The 20,834-nt window shown below is 42.2% G+C and overlaps 1 protein-coding gene across 3 annotated transcripts in view; it reads left to right on the forward strand.

Moving 5' to 3' along the window:
* Positions 1-20,834, forward strand: part of rybpb (RING1 and YY1 binding protein b) — a 136,124-nt gene that overhangs the window by 18,988 nt on the left and 96,302 nt on the right. The gene's annotated exons all lie outside the window — the stretch shown is intronic.

Consider the following 20,834-nt stretch of genomic DNA (forward strand, 5'->3'; position numbering starts at 1 on the left):
GGCTTGTGTATCTTGGGGAGGAGGTAAAACCGAGCGGTGCTGGGTGTGGGAATAATGATTTTAGTGGCTGAGGATGGAAGGTCTCCAAAATTGATAAGGGCGGTGATGGTGTGGGAGACAATGGTTTGATGTTTTTTGGTGGGGTCCTGTTCCAAGGGGTAAGTAAGAGATGGTGTCAGCTGCCGTTTGGCCTCAGTGAGGTGGAGGTCCGTCCACCAGACTACTATGGCACCACCTTTGTCAGCGGGTTTGATGGTGAGGTTGGGATTAGTGCGGAGAGAGTGGAGGGCAGTGCGTTCAGAGGGAGTGAGGTAGGAACAGGAGAGAGGAGTCGTGAAGTTGAGATGGTTGGTTTCTTGGCGACAGTTGGAGATGAAGAGATCGAGTGCAGGTAGAAGGCCCAGGCGGGGTGTCCAGGAGGAGGAGGAAGGTTGAAGACAGGAGAAGGGGTCATCAGTAGGGGGAGGGGAATCCTTGCCAAAGAAGTAGGCTCAGAGACATAGGCGACGGAAGAAGAGTTCAGCGTCATGGCGGGCACAGAACTCACTGAGATGTGGACGGAGGGGGACAAAAGTGAGGCCCTTGCTAAGGACAGAATATTCTGCCTCAGAGAAGGGAAGGTCAGAGGGGATGGTGAAGACACGGCAAGGATTGGGATGTTCAGAGAGAGCAGCGTTGGGTAGGATGAGAGATCAGAGGAATGGAGGGGCAATGAGGGGTAGAGGGAAGGTTGGGAGTCGCGGGGAGGAAAGAGGGTGGTGGGAGAATAAGACTGGCGGTAGGACCCAGCGGCAGTAAGAGCAGTCCCGATCTGGAGAGGGATCGATTGTGGCATCTGTAAATTTACTGATTACTTCTCCCATAGCCACATTCAAACCATTCACATTCATTATGAACAGCTGAGGATCCCAGTACAGATCCTTGTCAAATATCAAGGGTCATAGGCATCCAATCGCGAAAAAAAAACACCTTTTATCATCATTCTCTCTCTTCTATTGCCAAGTTAGTTTTGGATCCCATTTACCAAATAGTTGTGTATCCTATGTGTTTTAACTTTTTGAACCAATCTCCCATGTTTGACTTTCATAAAGACTATACTAAAATCCGTGTAAATTCAATTTACTGCCCTACCCTCATCAATGCACTTACCTTAAAAAGAATGTTGCTCGAGTAAGATCTGCCTTCGTAAAAACTATGGTGACTCTCTCTTGGTCCTTGGGTTTCCAAATGATAAATCCTGTGTCTTGGTATTTTATTCAGTAACTTTCTTACTGCAGATATTAGACACAGATCTGTAATTACTAGTCTTTTTCCTTCTGTGCTTCTCAAAAAAGGGGACCACATTTGCCATCCTCCAGTCCACTTGCAGCTGGTGGAGGTTTGAAAAATCTCAATCAGAGGCATAGTAGTCTCCTCCTTGTCTTCAATAGCAGTTTTGGATAAATATCAACCAGACTGTGATTTATTCACTTTTAAATCTGCTAGGGCATTCAGTGCAGACGATGCAGACGTGCACAAGAATTTCACCTTCCCTTTAGTTCTCCAACATCAGTCTTTGATATACAGTGGATTCTGGTTAATTGGGCCATTGGTTAATCAGAGCAGCCGCTTGATTGGAACAAAAATGAATTGAGAAAACAGCTGAATTTTCCGTCATTAATTTGGGACTTAATTGGCAGGTGTCTGTCAGTCACGTGCAATTGTGTGGCCGTTAGACCTACAGCATGCTTCAGTGAATAGTTGCGCCGGTTGAATGTGCTTCTGTTTATATTATCCATTTGGGCTGACATGTCAATTTTTAAAAAGCAGTGATTTTGACAATTTTGCTTTTTTAAAATTTTTGACCTTTAAAAAGTTTTTTGAGACCCTTGTCATGAAAAGAAGTGGCAGTAGCCAAAAAAATTACCCTACTGAACCAAATTAAAAGCCGTCTGCCTAAAACTACTTGTCAGCTGCAGAAGTAACTGGAATGTCAAAATCTACAATTGCATGCTTGATACATCAGGAAGGTAAACTGTGGGAAGAATGGATATTGTGCGAGGGACAAGAGGACATCCATCCCAGATATGAAAGTGTGACGGTAAGGATCCAGATGTTGAAATGGCCCTCAATCAAAGGTTTGCCATTATAAAGAGGCAAGGTGTGCATGTCAGTGGACCAGTGTTGAAAAACAAGTCATAGTGGCTAGCTAATAAGTCTTTAAGTCACAAAGATTTTAAAGCAGCAAGTAGCTGGTTGTCTTAATAGAAATGGAGGCACCACATTAAATTCAAGAAAGCCTACCATGAGAAAGGTGCTGTGCTGTAAGTGCAGAAACATGGAAATCTACAGAACTTCCCTACTTCAAAAAATTTGTCGATGTTATCTACAATGCCAATGCCCAGGCCTTTTTTTAATCATGCCATGCTGGATTGTTCCCTTTTCGACAAACATGCAACACTATCGGGTTCAAAGAAAACCATGGATTACATAACTCTGTTATGTTGTTCAAATATGTCAGGAATGGAAATAAGAAATTGGTTATTGGGGAAAACCATTAAACCTCTGCTTTAAGTTTACCAATTGACTACTATGCCAGCATACACTTGAATTCCTCTGTTGCTAATCATTATGAACTAATATGGTTTTGTAGTACTGTAGTAATATTGGTAGTGTTCTAATTTGTTCTGTATTTCATTTAAATGCATAATTTGTTACTCAATTCAACAATTTTTTTTCTATACCTTTGTAACTATTTCTATAAACCTTTGGATAATTGGGACAGCTGCTTAATTGGGCCAAGATGTACTGGTCTTGAAATGTCCCAATCAATTGAAATCCACTGTACTTATAAAATACTTTTAGATTTATCTTAATCCTGTATGGCAGTGATATTTTGTGATTCTTGTTTGCATTTCTAATTATTTTCATCTCATTACACCTCTTTTACTATTGATGTGGCTTCCCTGCCTTTAGTTCTCTATACCTACCACACTATGTTTTTCTTTAACCAACCCTTGATTGCTCTCAACATACAGGATTCCTTTAATTGTTACCCTGGACTTTCAATCTTACAGTAACATGTTGGTCCTGAACTTATGTATATCATCTTTTTAATGCTGTGCAGCTATAGTGCAGCCAAAGAAGAATGGTTAAACCAAGAATGTGAGCAAATAGAAAGCATCCCTATTACTCATCCAAAAGGGTTACATCAACAAATCAAGAATATCACTGGTAAAAAGCTCCTCTGTTCTTCAGGTGGATGTTTGAAAGCAAAGGACGGTACCATTATCATGGAAAAAGATGAGATTATGAACAGATGGACTGAGTATATTCAGGAATTGTTTGAAGATGATCGAGGCGAAAAACCAGAAAATAAGAAAAACATTGAAGGTCCAAGTATTTTAAAATCTGAAGTTCGTAATGCAATAAACAAGATGAAGAAAGGAAAGGCAGCAGGTCCTGATGAATTAGTAATAGAACAAATTATCGCCCTTGAATATTATGGAATTGAAAAACTTACTGATTGAATGAATGACATTTATGAGACTGGAATAATACCAGAAGAGATGAGAAAATCAGTATTTATCACTCTTCCTAAGAAATCTGGAGCAATAGAATGTGAATTATATAGGACCATAAGTTGAATGAGTCATATCACCAAGATACTTCTAAGAATTTTGATGACAAGAGCTAAAAGTAAGATACAAGCTGAAATAGGCAAAGAATAATGTGGTTTTGTGAAAATCAAAGGTACAAGAAACGCAATATTGATGTTAAGGATACTATCAGAACGAGCTATTCAAGTGCAAAAAGATTTGTTTGTTTGTTTTATCAACTACACAAAAGCATTTAATAAAGTGAAGCACAATAAGTTATTCCTCCAGAGCACCATATAACATCAAAAGATGTAAGCATTCTCCAGGTTGCTCGGGATTGGAAAATGGACGTGGACTTGGGGAAAAAAAGCTTGTGTTTCCCCCAGACATTGTAGCTACAACACTCTGGCCTGACATGGTCCTGTGGCCCACAACAGCCAAGCTGGCATATGTTGTGGAATTGACAGTACCGTGGGAAGATGGTGTCAAAGAAACTTACGAGAGGAAAAAGACCATGTACTTTGAACTGGCAACTGAAGCTGCCCAGAATGGCTGGAAGACCAAGATTTTCCTGCAAGATGCAGGGGATTCGTTGCTACGTCTACGACCAGTCTATTGAAGAAGATGGGGGTGAGGGGTCACTCCCTCCAACAAGCAATCAAGTCCTTGTCGAAAGCAGCAATTGGATTTGGTTTAAAAGGAAAGACATCAACTGGGCTGCAAGAGGAAGACAGGAGGGTATGGAACTGAGGGGGCTGTATCTGGGACGCCAGGTAGCACCGTTGAGCCCTCTGGAGACGTCGTGGGCTTATCAATGAAACGTCAAAGAAGGAGGGTGCCCACCTGATGACCCCGATGACGTACCTACCCTCCCCCCTTGTCACCACTCCAAACCCACCGCCAACATCGAGAGTGCCAACTTACCATAGGGATTGCAACATCAAGTCCTAGTAGCTCTACTTTGAAATATCACAGGAAACTCTAGATCTAGATTCGAAAGACCTCTGCCTAATCAGAAATCTGTACTGGGAACAAACTGCCGCTGTAAAAATAGATAGAGAAGTGAGTCAGTTTACGAAAATCAGGAGAGGCGTTGAACAAGGGTGTGTTTTTTCCCCTGATTTGTTTAATGTGTACAATGAAACAATATTACAAAAAATAAGAGACATCTTGGGAATCAAAGTTGTCAGTGAAAACATCAATAATTTCAGATATGCAGATGACACCGTGTTAATTGCAAGTATGGAGGAAGAACTACAAAACTTAATTGATAAAATTGTTGAAGAAAGTGCAAAAATGGGTCTATCTATCGATTGCAAAAAGACAGAATGTATGGTGATATCCAGAAAGAAGGAGAATCCTATCTGCAGGCTGAGAATAAATGGGGAAGACATAAAACAAGTACAGAGCTTTTGCTACTTAAGGAAGCTGGGTGACATCAGATGGCAGGTATAACTTGGACATTAAAAGAAGAATAGGGATGGCAAAAGACACCTTTACGAGAATGAAGAGTATACTGACCAATACTAAACTAGGCATGACAACCCGCCTCAGGGTACTGAAATGTTACGTTTATCCAATTAGATTATGAAGACACGCAGTCCTCTTTTATTGTCATTTAGTAATGCATGCATTAAGAAATGATACAATATTCCTCAAAATACAGGACAGACTAAGACTGAAAACAAAACCACATAATTATAACGTATATTTACAACAGTGCAACAATACCATAACTTACTGAAGAAGTCCATGAGCATAGTAAAAGTTCAAAGTCTCTCAAATGTCCCACATCTCACGCAGACGGGAGAAGGAAGAAAAACTCTCCCTGCCATACCCGACCCCGGTCCGACTCTGAGTCATCCAAAAACTTCAAGCTCTGATCAGCTCTCCGACACCGAGTACTGAGTACCATCTCTATCCGAACGATTCGACCTCCATCTCGGTTGCCAACAGCAGGCAAAGCCGTGGATTTTGAGACATTCCCTCCGAAAGATTCCTGACCTCGCAGTAACGACGGCAGCGAACGAGTGTTTCAGAAATTTTTCCAGATGTTCTTCTGTGCTTTCACGTCCGTCTCCATCAAATCAGAATTGTCCACGGCCCCTATTTAATGGATACGATATCATTATGTGATATGCCTCAGAATGTTGGACAATATCTGGTAACATGCGGAAACGAAGCAGCGGAGATGTGGTTTTTGAGGAGGATGCAAAGAATATCATGGATGTCATGAACAGAGCAAACACAAAAAGAGAAATAATGTATGAGATCATGAAAAGACAATGTAACTTCATTGGACATGCGATTAGGAAAGAGGAGTTAGAATGCACGGTAATTATGGGAAAGATTGAAGGGAAGAAAGCAAGAGGAAGACAAAAACAAATGATGATGGAGACAGCAGGCAGAGAACTGGAAATGAATACCAATGAATTGATCCACTTGACCCGAAACAGGAGTGTGTGGGCCATGGCAGTCAAAGCTCAAACTGGGCATGGCACCTGATGATGATGCAGCTATAGCCTTGCCTCCAAGTAAATCTTCCAAGTAAATGCTCCCAGTCTACTTTTGATATGTTTTCCCTGGTGTTAACGAAATTGCTTTTTCTTCACTCTCTTCAATCCTTCTCCACATCTGTTCCTCTGGTCCCGGCAGCATCAACATAAATCTCCTTTGCATTCTTTCTAGTTTAGTGGTGTCTTTCCCATAGCATGCTGCTATACACTGAATGCAGTGTTCCAAATGCAGCTTCACTGACATTTTGTAGAACTGCAACATAACATCTCAACTTAAATGCTCAATGCTCTGATTGAAGTCCACTGTGCTAAAAGCTGCCCTCACCACCCTATCTACCTGTGGTGTATTTTGCTCCATATTCCCCCTGTTCTACAACACTCTTTGGGCCCTGCTGTTCTACCATGATTGTCTTGCCAAAATGTATTTACTCACTTCCTCAGCCCACATACTAAGCTGGTTAAGATTCTTCTGTAAATCCTGATAACTATCTTGAATGGCAGTGACAGTACCTATTTCAGTGTCATCTGCAAACTTATTAACCATCTTGTACGTTCTTATCCAAATTATTGTTAAGATGACAAATAGCAATGGCTCCAGCACCAAGCCCTGGGAAGCACCAACTTTGGCCTACATTCTGAGAAACAATCTTGCATCATCACCCTCTGCTTTCTACCATCAAGCCAATTTTCATAGCAAGTGGCATATGGAACCTTATCAAAGTCTTTTCTGGAGTCTATATCAACAACATCTATCACCCAGCTTTCGTTGACCTTCTTGGTTACTGCTTCAGAAACCTTAATCAAATTTGTGAGACACCTTTTAAGTGAAAAGCCATGTGACTACCTAATCAAACTATGCCTTTCCAAATGTTTGTTTTTATCCCTTCAGTGAATTGCCTACCATGGATGTTAGGCTTATTGGCTTATAGTTCCCAGGTTTTTATTTGCAGTGGCTTCTTAAATAAAGACATAAAATTAGCCACCCTCCCGTCTTCCAGCACTTTTATAGTGATGATCTATCTCAGCCAGGGCTCCCACATTTTCTTCTCTCATTTCCCATAAGACAAGATCCAGTAATGCTCCTTCCCATGTTGGTCAGTCTGTATACTGTATTTAGAAAATCTCTAGACAAGCCTCAAAAACCCTGCCCCCTCAGAGTCTTTTATCTTAAAACAATCTCAGTTAATATTTGGGAAAGGTGAAATTACCTACCACAATAATCCTATTTTTATCACATCTCTTCTATATGCAAACAGATTTTTAGCTTCTCTACTCTGGACCTCTAGCAACACTTTTTATTCTGGAGCCTTCCAGGATATCATCCCTTGATACAAGAGTAATGCATCAATTGAATTTCCACCCTGTCTTTTATATCCTATACGGTATGGAGTTGTCAGTCAAGTTCAAGTCCTATATGTTTGAGAATGCTGGTTACTTTAAATTTTGTAATGCTGAGACACAGCTGATTATGTAAAAACCACAACTGAAGCTTGGCTAGTTAACATGGCTATTGAACCCTGTGATCACTAGAACTTTGATTTTTGGTTTTCACCAATAGCTTTGATTTTGTAGTTAAGGATTTAAATTTGGGTGCAAATTTCAATTTTTTTTCAATCTTTGTAGTAGTTATGGGTATTTTCTACCTAACACTTTTGTTTTTAGAAAAATATTTTGGCATCAGCAAAACTTGATTTTGTTTTACTGTAGATTTGCTTGTATTTCACAAAATTCAGTTAGAGCATTTTTCCTGGAGTTGTATATTGACATGAGCAGACTAATCTGTGAGCATGTTGAGGCTATTTAAAATTTAACTTTTACATTCATTAGAGTTAGTTGAATAGTAGGTTTGCCATGAGATTTTTGGGAGCTGTAGTTCAGATAGTTTTATTTATTGTTGCCTCTGAAGAGGATGTGATATAAATATAATACCTGTAACTTCATTTACTTTTCACTTCCCAAATGCTGCTTGAGGTTGCCTTTGCAGCAGTGATGTGACTTAAGGGATAATGCAAGGCCTGTTTTTAGAACATTTGAGTTTGGGTTATCAGGGTTATAAATATGAAGATGGCCAAAATGTTCAAAATCTGGTTGAAGACGGCACAAAATTCAATTCCCTGTATCAATTCTTGGAAGCTACTTTGGAAATTCATAGTCTTTATGGTTTATAAGCATGTAACTTTTTCCAGTGGATGAAACTAAATTTGAGCTTTTAAAGAGGCACATTTTGGTTAGAAATTTCAGTGATTTGAAAATTTCTATGATTGAAAGCTATGTAGTGCTTAATTTTTTTTATTATGGGTAGGATTTGGCTCTTTGAAGTTTTATTGAAGTTCCTGTTTTCTGAATAAATGAGCTATAACTCTTTAGTGAGTAAAGTAACATTTGACAGCAAATTTTTCCAAGTGTTGCTTCCTCAGAAATTGTGGATATGATACAGCTTGAAGCTGAACACAAATATAATTTCAGACGTCGGAATTTGAAGAAACAAGAATTAACTTTTATTGAATAGAATGCATTTAATTGCATAACCATGCTGATGCTTTGCGATAGTTCAACTAAGCCAAAAATGTTTTGTTGATGTTCATTTGTACTCAGTGTCTGATGTTTCTTGCTTAAGTGTCTCAACAATAGTACAGCAGCATTGATTGATTCCAGTTGCTCTGATACAGTTTCTGCATGACGGCAATATCCTGATGAAACCTGCTCGCTACTGACATCGCCAAGATTTGCAGGGAAGAAGTCTAAATGGGAATGTAGAAAATGAATCTTCAGTGACATGTTGCATTTCACAGTTTTGTATGCTGTACATAGTTTGGTGTTCTGTAGTTGCCAAGAAAATTTTCAACAACATCCTTGAATGCCGCACATGAAATTTTATCTGGTTCCACTAGAAGTTCTTTGACTTGCATGTCATTAATTACCTGTTTGATTTGTGGACCAACAAAAATGTCTGCCGTAATCAGTTATTCTGTGAAACATTTATCTCAAATATTGAAATTCTTCACAGAAATGTTTGGGTCTGGTGACAGCAAGTTCCATCCTTGCAGTCTTGAACCCAGTAACTCTGCTTTTGCCTTTGATAAAGCCAGATCTCTGACAAGATCATTTAAGTCAGATTGAGTTATCAGATGACACTCCCTCGCCATCAAGGGTTTAAGATCTATCAGTATCAGTGTTGTTTTGCATTCTTGGCTTATGCATCATGGCATCTTCGTCTGCCTCCTCTAAGTTCCATATTTGTGGTGGCTTCGGGACTGGAAGACTATCGTCATGTGGCATAAGTCTCATGACTGAAGGGAGATTGGGGTATTCAATGGATTTCTTGTTTTTAGCAAAGGAACCAGACACACTGGTCAGACAGAAGTAGCAGTCTGTCACATCATCCTTCTCTTGCCATATTATCGGGATAGTGATCAGTATTGACTTCAAAGTACCTCTAAGATCAACAGCACATGTTGCGCAGCAAATGAGAGGAGCCCAGGCTTTGTCTTGGTTGCAAATTTACACTCGAAAGCAGAACTGAGGCTTCTTATTAAAGAAGAGTCGTGCTCTGTCTTTGAGTTTTAAGCGGATTCTCACCACAAATATAACAAAGTATTGTGGTTGTTGCAATATTTTTTGGGACATTTTGCCATCACAAATACTCCTGACAACACAATTGCTTTATTTTAATAAGTGCACCCAATGTGCTATGCGTGTAGAGCATATGTATCAATGTGATTGCAAACTGATATACACATTAACACAATGCATAGAATGGTGTGTGCATTATGCTTTTCTAGCCTTTCTAAAACCTGTCCTGCCATGCAGCATCTGTCCTGCCTTAGCATACCCAGGCATACCTAGACGAGATAGAAAACATTTCAACTCGCATTGTGGCAACATTTTAATTGACTTGACTTATGAATTGAAATAACAAATATATGATTTTTTTTTAAAATGGTGCATGATAGGAAAATTTCATGATAATTTTCATGATCCGCTGCCCAAAATCCATAAGATACACCCAAAAATATTCAGGAAGCAAAGTCTTTGTCCAGTGTAATTACTGAACATTGAAATTGCATAGAATTGGTCTTTTCAGAAACATGTGCATGTTCATATAAAATTATTCAGCGCATTCTGTAACTTTGGGCAGCCGTTAAGTCAATTTTATAAAAATCATGTGCTTTTCATCATTCCTATACACAAGACTTGTGTATTAACATTGAAACCTTAGAAAGCTACATCTGACACTTATGGCAGAGGATATTTTTAGTCTTAAGAAAAGTCAATATTATTGTTTAATTTTTGCAAGCTGTTAATTGTAAATAAGGTGGGGTCACAGTACATATTGACATGATGCAATTCTGTCACCGTACTGCAATATATTAAGTACCTTTGTGTCAGAATTGAGTTTATTATCACTGACATATGCTGTGAAATGTCATTTTGTGCAGTACAGTGCAAGACATAAAAATCACTATAATTTTAAAAATAACTTCAGATGAGGAATAGCAAGGTAGTGTTCATGGATTTCTAAACCATTCAGAAATCATGGTGGAGGGGAAAATGTTGTTCCTAAAACATTGTGGGTCTTCAGGCTCTTGCACCTCTGCCCTGATTATAGTGATGAGAAGAGCACATGTCTGGGGCAGTGATAGCCTTTTTGATGGATGCTGCTGCCTTAAGGCATCACCTTCATATCAGGCAAAGATATAGTTTGTCAGAATACATCATACATCTGTAGAAGTTTGAAAGTGGTGACATACCAAATCTTTTAGTTAATAGAAATGCATTATGTAGTTTAATAGAATGGTAGGCTTTCAAAGTAGACCACATTTATACTCTATTTTTAAAAAATTATTTGATGTAACTGTCACTGAGGAAAGAGAAAATGATGTTTGAGTACCAATGCATGAAAGTGTTCAGTGGAATTGTACACTGCCATCTTAAAAGAAGAGGGGGGAATATGAGCAACATACACAAAATGCTGGAAGAACTCATCAGGCCAGGCACCATCTATGGAAAAGTGTACAGTCGACGTTTTGGGCCGAGACCCTGCGACAGGACCCTGAAACGTTGACTGTACACTTTTCCATAGATGCCGCCTGGACTGCTGAGTTCCTCCAGCATTCTGTGTGTGTTGCTTGGATTTCAGCATCTGTAGATTTTCTGCTGTTTGTGGGGAGTGTGTGCAATTTGTTTCCTTTCTGTATTGTGATGAAATAGTGTAAAATTGGTTTGTTTCTTTTAAATAATCATGGCATGAATTTATTTGTCAGTGTTCCTTTTTACTCACAACGCAAGGATGATTTTCATGAAGCAAAAATACAAATCGAGCTTACATTTGATTCTTGCAGATGAACTTCTTAGTTTGTGTGTAAATAAGATGTGATACTTCCATGTACGGGATAACAATGTCAGAATGATATAAAATGGTAAGAACAGGTCACCATGAAAGTAGGTTTTAATAAAACGATGGAATGCCAGAAGCCTGGCATCTACTTGTGGATTGAATGGAGATGCTTCGTGAAACCATTGCTTTGTCTGTATTTAATCAAGATCCAGGGTACTGCACATACTTTAATCTGGAGTAATATGTTGCCCCCATCACCCATTTTCATTCCGGATGGACATTCAATCCCTATACCTCTTCAGTTCCAATTGGAAAGGTCTAGCTTTCTGCTTTCTTCTGGAATATTGGATTTATGCACCATAAAGTTTCCCTCCACCATTACTGCAATCTGCCTAACAGAACTTGTTTTTGCCCTAAATGTCACTTTCTATAAATCAAAGATGTGGGCATGCCAATGAGCCCTAGCTACAGTTCCCTTTTTGTTGGCTATATGGAACAGTCCTTATTTCAAACTCTAGCATCTATCCACAATTCTTTATCTGCTGCTTTGATGAGCTCATTGTTGCTTCCTTCTGCATTCATGCAGAGCTCATCCGTTTTATTAAATTTGCTATGAACTTCCACCCAGCTCCCAAAATTATTTGGATTATTTTTGACATTTCTTTTCTCTATGCTTTTTTTTTAACCCTTTCTCTGTTTTCATCTCGTGAGACAGGCGTGAACTTAAAGTTAACAAGGCAACACCTCCTATGCTATGTTCTTTCAATTTCTGCATTGCAACTATTCTTGAAGAAGCCTTCCATTCTGGACCATCTGAAATGTTCTCCTTTTTCAGGAAATGTAGCTTCCCCTCCACTTCAGTTTTCACACTTCTGCTCTCATTGTGCCTGTTAGGCCAGATTGAACAAGGATGGATAAGGACTAAGGAAACACTTTCACTCTACTGTTCTCCACTTCTAGCTCCAGATTTGGCTATCTTGAAGTCCCTATTGCAATTCATCATTCCCACTCCCATACTGACCTGTCTTTTCTTAGCCTCTACTGCCAAGCTCAGGCTAAATGCCAGCTACGAGAACAGTACTTCATATTTGTCATACAAGGGGTCGATTGAAGAGTCTCATAACAGCAGAATCAAAGAGTTCCTTGAGCCAGGTGATATATGCTCTCAGCTTTTGTAACTTCAGCCGGGGAAAAGATGGAATTACTGTATTGTCCCCTCGATTATGTTGCTCCCTTTCAAAGACAGTCTAAAGTGTAGACGGAATCAATGGAGGGCACACAAAATGCTGGAGGAACTTAGCAAGCCTGGTAGCATCTATGGAGGGGAATAAACAGTCAATTTTTTTTATGCCGAGACCTTTCTGTTCCCTTGCATAGATGCTGCCATATTTGCTGAGTTGTTGCTGAAGGTTTTTGGTATCTGCAAATCTCTTGTGTTTATCAATGGAGGGGAGACTGGTTTGTGTTAAGAACTGGGATGCATTCACAATTCTAATCTATAGCAGTCTTGGACAGAGCAGTTGCTGTATCAGGCTTTGTTGCACTGGATAGAATATTCTCTGTGGTGCAGCTGTGGGGGGAAAATCTGCTATGAGTTATTGGAAACATGTTGAATTCTTTTGATGTTGAGGAAGTAAGAGGCATTGGTACTTTCTTGGCTGCAGCATCCAGCATGGCTGGTGCAAGGCAAATTGTTGATGATAATTAAATCTAGCAACTTAAATCTTTGAACCATAGGTTCCACTTATTACCTGACACCTCTTCCTCCCCATCACCTCTTCATACTCACTATCACTCCTCTACCTCATTCCTGGTGCAAGGTCTTGACCTGAATCTCTGACTGATTCTCTGCCTCCAGATTCTGACTGATCTGAATTCATCCACAAGTTTGTTTTCCGTCTGTGCTGAATCACCATGCTGTGGAGGGAAATGCATTGTGAATGGCAAAGATAAAGTATCAAATTTAAAAAAAAATAGCCACTAAATAAGTGCTTCAGCTGACTGCTCTTGGATTGTTAGGGTTTTGTATGAAGCTTTTTGACATATATTGGACAGTATTGGTATGCTATTACAGGGCTAGCAATTTGGAGGTCTTGACTGATCCAGATAGAAGTTCAGAACTTAAGATACCACCTGGGACATATCAACTGTGTGAAATAAATTCTTGAATGAGAGGGTAGTGATAAGCGATTAGGATTGTAAAAATTCAATTGGTTTGCCGGTGTCCTTTTGAATTAAGAAAAAATACTACACCTTCATGTGGTGATTCTATATCTAAAGCAACATTATCTGCAAGAAGGCACCCAATAAGGGTAATTGAAAATGGATGGAAATTGACTGAATCTTGTGAGCATTGCTTTCATTTTGATTCGGTGTGCTTTTAAAATGCTTCATTTCCTTCATAAACACTTCAATTTGATGTCATAGTTAGGTTATTGCAAAAGGTATAAAAGAATTTGTAGTAGGTACCTTGCATAAATGAATTTTTTCTTTAATGCCAGCATCTCTTGTGCTCATTGAATTAACTGTAGGATAATTATTGGATTGTAAAATGGTAAGAATTTGGAATTTGTACCTTCCTTGGTCTCAGAACTTGGCAAGGAAAACTTTTTGGCTAATGAGTGATTTAGTTAATATAGAGGTAAGCAAGGTCAAGCTCTGAAGGCGACTCTCTCCGCCATGAGGAGGTACTTGGTGTCCCTATCCCAGACCCTTCCACACCTTCGGGACACTTTCTTCGCCGTCTGTAATGGTCCTACCTGTTATTTCATCCTCCGTCGGATTCACGCCTGCAATCGCCGTTTTTTTTACTTTGTCATGTTAGGCAAAGATCACAAGATCCTACATCTACGGACTCCAGAGCCTGCCGGCCCCGATACTAGCAGGCATGAACTTCAGATTGCGGCCCCTGCCATTGATCTCGCCGGCTCCAACACCTCAGGGCATATTCAAAACCCGGACTCCAGCAACGACCATGGACACCTTCACAGCGATTGCGCAACCACCAACTGCGACGCCAGCCTTGAACTCCAGGCAGGGTCTTTATGTGCTGCTGTTGTGACTCCCGTCTCCCCTTCTCCCACCACCACTCCGCAGCCCCGTCTTCCTCAGATCACACCATCAACTCCTGGGCCCTCAGAGGCTCCATCTTCCTCTCACCCCAACCCTCCCCTCTCCATTGACACCCCCAGCCTCCCCCCTCCCCCCTCTGATCCCAGCTCTCATCCGTGCCGGGTCTTTACCATCCCCTCCGACCTTCAACTGTCAGAGGCAGAACGCTCTGTTCTCAGTAAGGGCCTCACCTTTGTCCCCCTTCGCCCACACCTCAGCGAGTTCCGTGTTTGCCACGATGCGGAACTTTTCTTCTGCCGTCTCCGTCTCCGAGCCTACTTCTTCGGCAAGGACTCTTCCACCCACACCGATGACCCCTTCTCCCGTCTTCAACCCTCCTCTTCTTCATGGATACCCTGCTCTGGTCTTCTGCCTGCTCTGGATCTCTTTATCGCTAACTGCTGACGGGACATCAACCGTCTCGACTTCACCGCACCTTGTCCCCATTCCAACCTCACTCCTTCGGAACGCTCTGCTCTCCACTCCCTCTGCACTAATCCTAACCTTATTATTAAACCCGCCGATAAGGGGGGTGCTGTTGTAGTCTGGCGTACTGACCTCTACCTTGCCGAGGCACAGCGACAACTCGCGGATACCTCCTCTTATTTACCCCTCGATCGTGACCCCACTAAGGAGCACCAGGCCATTGTCTCCCACACCATCACCGACTTTATCCGCTCAGGGGATCTCCCATCCACTGCTACCAACCTTATAGTTCCCACACCCCGCACTTCCCGTTTCTACCTCCTACCCAAGATCCACAAACCTGCCTGTCCTGGCCGACCTATTGTCTCAGCTTGCTCCTGCCCCACCCAACTCATTTCTGCATACCTCGACACTGTTTTATCACCCCTTGTTCAATCCCTTCCGACCTATGTTCGTGACACTTCTCACGCTCTTAAACTTTTCGATGATTTTAAGTTCCCTGGCCCCCACCGCTTTATTTTCACCATGGATGTCCAGTCCTTATATACTTCCGTCCCCCATCAGGAAGGTCTCAAAGCTCTACGCTTCTTTTTGGATTCCAGACCTAATCAGTTCCCCTCTACCACCACTCTGCTCCGTCTAGCGGAATTAGTCCTTACTCTTAATAATTTCTCCTTTGGCTCCTCCCACTTCCTCCAAACTGAAGGTGTAGCTATGGGCACCCATATGGGTCCCAGCTATGCCTGCCTTTTTGTTGGGTTTGTGGAACAGTCGATGTTCCGTGCCTATTCTGGTATCTGTCCCCCACTTTTCCTTCGCTACATCGATGACTGCATTGGCGCTGCTTCCTGCATGCATGCAGAACTCGCTGACTTTATTAACTTTGCCTCCAACTTTCACCCTGCCCTCAAGTTTACCTGGTCCATTTCCGACACCTCCCTCCCCTTTCTAGATCTTTCTGTCTCTGTCTCTGGAGACAGCTTATCCACTGATGTCTACTATAAGCCTACTGACTCTCACAGCTATCTGGACTATTCCTCTTCTCACCTTGTCTCTTGCAAAAATGCCACCCCCTTCTCGTAATTCCTCCGTCTCCGCCGCATCTGCTCTCAGGATGAGGCTTTTCATTCTAGGACGAGGGAGATGTCTTCCTTTCTTAAAGAAAGGGGCTTCCCTTCCTCCACTATCAACTCTGCTCTTAAACGCATCTCCCCCATTTCACGTACATCTGCTCTCACTCCATCCTCCCGCCACCCCACTAGGAATAGGGTTCCCCTGGTCCTCACCTACCACCCCACCAGCCTCCGGGTCCAACATATTATTCTCCGTAACTTCTGCCACCTCCAACGGGATCCCACCACTAAGTACATCTTTCCCTCCCCCCTCCCCCTGCATTCCGCAGGGATCGCTCCCTGTACAACTCCCTTGTCCATTCGTCCCCCCCATCCCTTCTGGCACTTATCCGTGTAAGCGGAACAAGTGCTACACATGCCCTTACACTTCCTCCCTTACCACCATTCAGGGCCCCAAACGGTCCTTCCAGGTGAGGCAACACTTCACCTGTGAGTCGACTGGGGTGATATACTGCATCCGGTGCTCCCGATGTGGCCTTTTATATATTGGCGAGACCCGACGCAGACTGGGAGACCGCTTTGCTGAACATCTACGCTCTGTCCGCCAGAGAAAGCAGGATCTCCCAGTGGCCACACATTTTAATTCCACATCCCATTCCCATTCTGACATGTCTATCCACGGCCTCCTCTACTGTAAAGATGAAGCCACACTCAGGTTGGAGGAACAACACCTTGTATTCCGTCTGGGTAGCCTCCAACCTGATGGCATGAACATCGACTTCTCTAACTTCCACTAAGGCCCCACCTCCCCCTCGTACCCCATCTATTACTTATTTTTATGCACACATTCTTTCTCTCACTCTCCTTTTTCTCCCTCTGTCCCTCTGAATATACCCCTTGCCCATCCTCTGGGTCCCCCCCCCCGCCGCTTGTCTTTCTTCCTGGACCTCCTGTCCCATGATCCTCTCGTATCCCCTTTTGCCTATCACCTGTCCAGCTCTTGGCTCTATCCCTCCCCCTCCTGTCTTCTCCTATCATTTTGGATCTCCCCCTCCCCCTCCAACTTTCAAATCCCTTACTCACTCTTCCTTCAGTTAGTCCTGACGAAGGGTCTCGGCCCGAAACGTCGACTGCACCTCTTCCTACAGATGCTGCTTGGCCTGCTGCGTTCACCAGCAACTTTGATGTGTGTTGCTTGTAAGCAAGGTGGCAGATTTGTACTTTGTTTCCACCAAAAGGGTTTTGCTTTTCATGTAAAACCATTTCTTTGCATAAAATTGTTTATTGGCATTGTTTCTGATAATTCTACATTGATTGTTTTTGATCTCGTACCAGAAGTGCACAATATGAATTTCTCATTTAACTGCATCATGATTATCCTAACTTTTGAATGTTGTGATAATCTTGTGTTCCTTCCCTTTCCCTCACAAATAAATCTTAATTTTCATTCTTGGGAAAGCCTTAAATTGTTACTTGTCATCTTAGAATGACATTCTAATTAATCAGCTGAATTAATTTGCCACACACCCCTGTGTCATAGTAATTTTGTCAGTTTATCTGCATGTTGGTGCTTTTCTTCTCTCTGCGTTATGCTGAACCATTGTGGAATACTTCATTGTTCTGGTACCATCCCATTCCTTTTGTTCATTCCTTTATACCCTCTGAGGAATTTTACTTGGCAAGTATTAATCTTCATTTACATGTAAGCCAATTAAGTAAAGCACTGTTTCAGCAAATAATTCTACTTCAGTTCAGGAAGGGTTGAAACCCTACTTTGGAATACTTCTTGAGGGTGGCATCTGTTAACATTATTGGCTTATGGTATGTTGTGCAGAAAGTACAAATTTCAGTTGATCTCATTTATGCTGGCATGGCTTTTTTGTGTTCAATCTTTGGATAATATAAATATTAGCCTCTAAGTTAGGATGCAACTGGGATTTAATTCAATATTCAATACATTTTAGTTAAGAGTGGGCATCGCTGGCAAATTCATATTTATTGCCCAACTCTAGTTGCTGCCATTGACTGCATTGCCAAAATACCTCAAGGCAGGGTGCACCACCATCACAGGTGGTTGCTGGATATGACCCAGCAACAGTGGAAGAATGTCTGTATTTTCAGCATAGGTGCGACCTGACCTGCTGAGTTCCTCCAGCATTTTGTGTATGTTGCTCTGGTTTTCCAGTATCTGAAGAATCTCTTGTGTTTATGCATTTCCAATCTAGAATGATTTGAGAGTGTCTTGGAAGGAAACCTGCAGGTGGCATTCCCGTGTGTCTGTTATCCTCCGTAATGGGGGTGGGAGAGGACTTAATGGCTTACGGTTCTGTCACTGTACTCTTGTCAAGGAACTGCAGTGTATGTTGTAGAACGTCTGTGTTACACCAAGGTAGTGGTGGAAGCAATGAATGTTTCGAATGATGCAGAAGGTGCAGTCAAATGGGATTGAGGTCTTCGGTGTTTTGGAAGATATTCAGCATTTGAATATATGACTATTCCGTAAGACACCTGGTATTTTGTAGATATGATCTGAACGCTGTGGTTGTACCTGTTGTGGAGTAGCTTGGCTAGAGGTAGGATTAATTCTGGAGTACAAACTTTTAAGTACTACTAGTTCTGTAGCTTGGTGCTCATAGCCATTTCTTGATACCTGTGGAGTGAATTGAATTAGTTGAAGGCTAGCTGTTTTTGGTGCTGGTTTCAGAAGCTAAGGTGGTTCATCTGCCTTGCATGTGGCTGACTTTGTTCTGAATGACTTGTCTTTAGCCTTCGTCCCCAACCACCGGCCCGTAGACCGGTACCGGGCCGCAAAGCTTCTGCTACCGGGCTGTGAGGAAATGGTATGATTTGGCGGTATGAAATGATATGAGTCAGCTGCACCTTTCCTCATTCCCTGTCATGCCCACTGTTGAACTTGCATGCATGCGAGGTCATCAGTGACCCGAGATGCGAATGACCCAAGACGTACAAAAGAATGGGTCTGTGACCCATTTGTGAATGTCCCCGGTGAATCATCCATGTCAGCGCGGGAAAAAGATCAACCCCTCGAGCTTGCAAATGACGGTGGGCTGAAAAGTATGTTTGACATAACATCTCTGCCGGCATTCTGGATCAAAGTCAAGGCTGAGTATTCTTTGATAACAATATTTCCAGTGCTTTCGTGGCTTCCATTTCCAACACCATATCGCTGCAAAACGGAGTTTTCTGCATTGAATGCAACGAAAACTAAATTGTGGAATAGACTGGACATAAGGAACCCCCTTCGAGTGTCGCTGTCTCCCATCACCCCTCGATGGGACCGTCTTGTTGCAGGAAAACAAGCCCAGGGCTCCCACTGATTCAGTGATATTGATGTGTTGCAATGATTTTATATGTTCATACGAGGAAAATATATGCTGTTTTAATATCCAAACGTTACTTAAAATGTTATGCTATTGACTTATAAGTGACTTATAATTGACTTATCACTATATTCATGCGAGGAAAATATGTGTTGTGTGTTCAATATTAAATTTGTTAGATAAACCCTTTTAGAAATGAAATTGAGTGTATTAGCCATTTATAAGTGAGTTATAGTTGACTTATTACCTATATCTTATGTGAGATGTTGCAGTCCTGGGGGAACTCCCCTCTCTCGCAGAGTCACATCTGCCAGAAGACCGGGCAATCTGGAAGACCGTGTAAGGAATTTGGAGCAGCAGCTGGATGACCATCGACTCATAAGGGAGAATGAGGCAGTCATAGATGAGAGCTACAGGGAGGTAGTCACACCTAGGCTGCCGGAAGCAAGTTGTTGGGTGACAGTCAGAGGGGGGGAAAGCGAAGGTGAGTAGACAGGTAGTGCAGAGCCATTCCCCTGAATAATAAATTTACCGTCCTGGATACTGTTGGCAGGGACGACCGACCAGGGGTGAGCCACGGTGGCAGGGCCTGTGGTGCAGAAGGGTGGGACGGAGAAGAGGAGAGCTGTCGTCATTGGAGACTCTATAGTCAGGGGAGCAGATAGGAGATTTTGTGGACATGAGAAGGACACCCGCATGGTTTGTTGCCTCCTGGGTGCCAGGGTCCGGGATGTCTCTGACCAGGTGCAGGACATCCTGGTACGAGAGGGAAAGCAGCCAGAAGTCATGATACATGTTGGTACCAACGACATAGGCAGGAAGAGGGATGAGGTCCTGAAGTGTAAGTTTCGGGAACTAGGCAGAAGGCTGATGAACAGGACCTCAAGGGTGCCGTTCTCAGGATTGCTGCCAGTGCTATGTGATAGTGATGGTAAGAATTGGAGGAGATGGCAGTTGAATGCGTGGCTGAGGAGTTGGTGCAGGGGGCAGGGTTTTAGATTTTTAGATCATTGGGATCTCTTCTGGGGAAGGTGGGACCTGTACAGATTGGATGGGTTGCACCTGAACTTGAGGGGGAGCAATATCCTTGCAGGTAGGTTTGCTGGCTTGGTTCGGGAGGGTTTAAACTAATTTGCGAGGGGGATGGGACCCGCAGGGATAGAGCAGTGGAAGAAGTGCATGGAGTAAAGCCAGATCTAACATAAAGAGAGGCTTTGAGGAAAGAGAAGCAGACTAAAGGGTGTAAAGGTAGAAGGGCTGAAGTGTGTGTACTTCAATGCAAGAAGCATCAGGAACAAAGGTGATGAACTGAGAGCTTGGATACATACATGGAATTATGACGTAGTGGCCATTACAGAGACTTGGCTGGCACCAGGGCAGGAATGGATTCTCAATATTCCTGGAATTCAGTGCTTTAAAAGGGAGGAGGGGTGGCATTACTGGTCAGGGAT

This window comes from Mobula hypostoma, chromosome 15, assembly GCF_963921235.1.
Source record: "Mobula hypostoma chromosome 15, sMobHyp1.1, whole genome shotgun sequence".
Classification (NCBI taxonomy): domain Eukaryota; kingdom Metazoa; phylum Chordata; class Chondrichthyes; order Myliobatiformes; family Myliobatidae; genus Mobula; species Mobula hypostoma.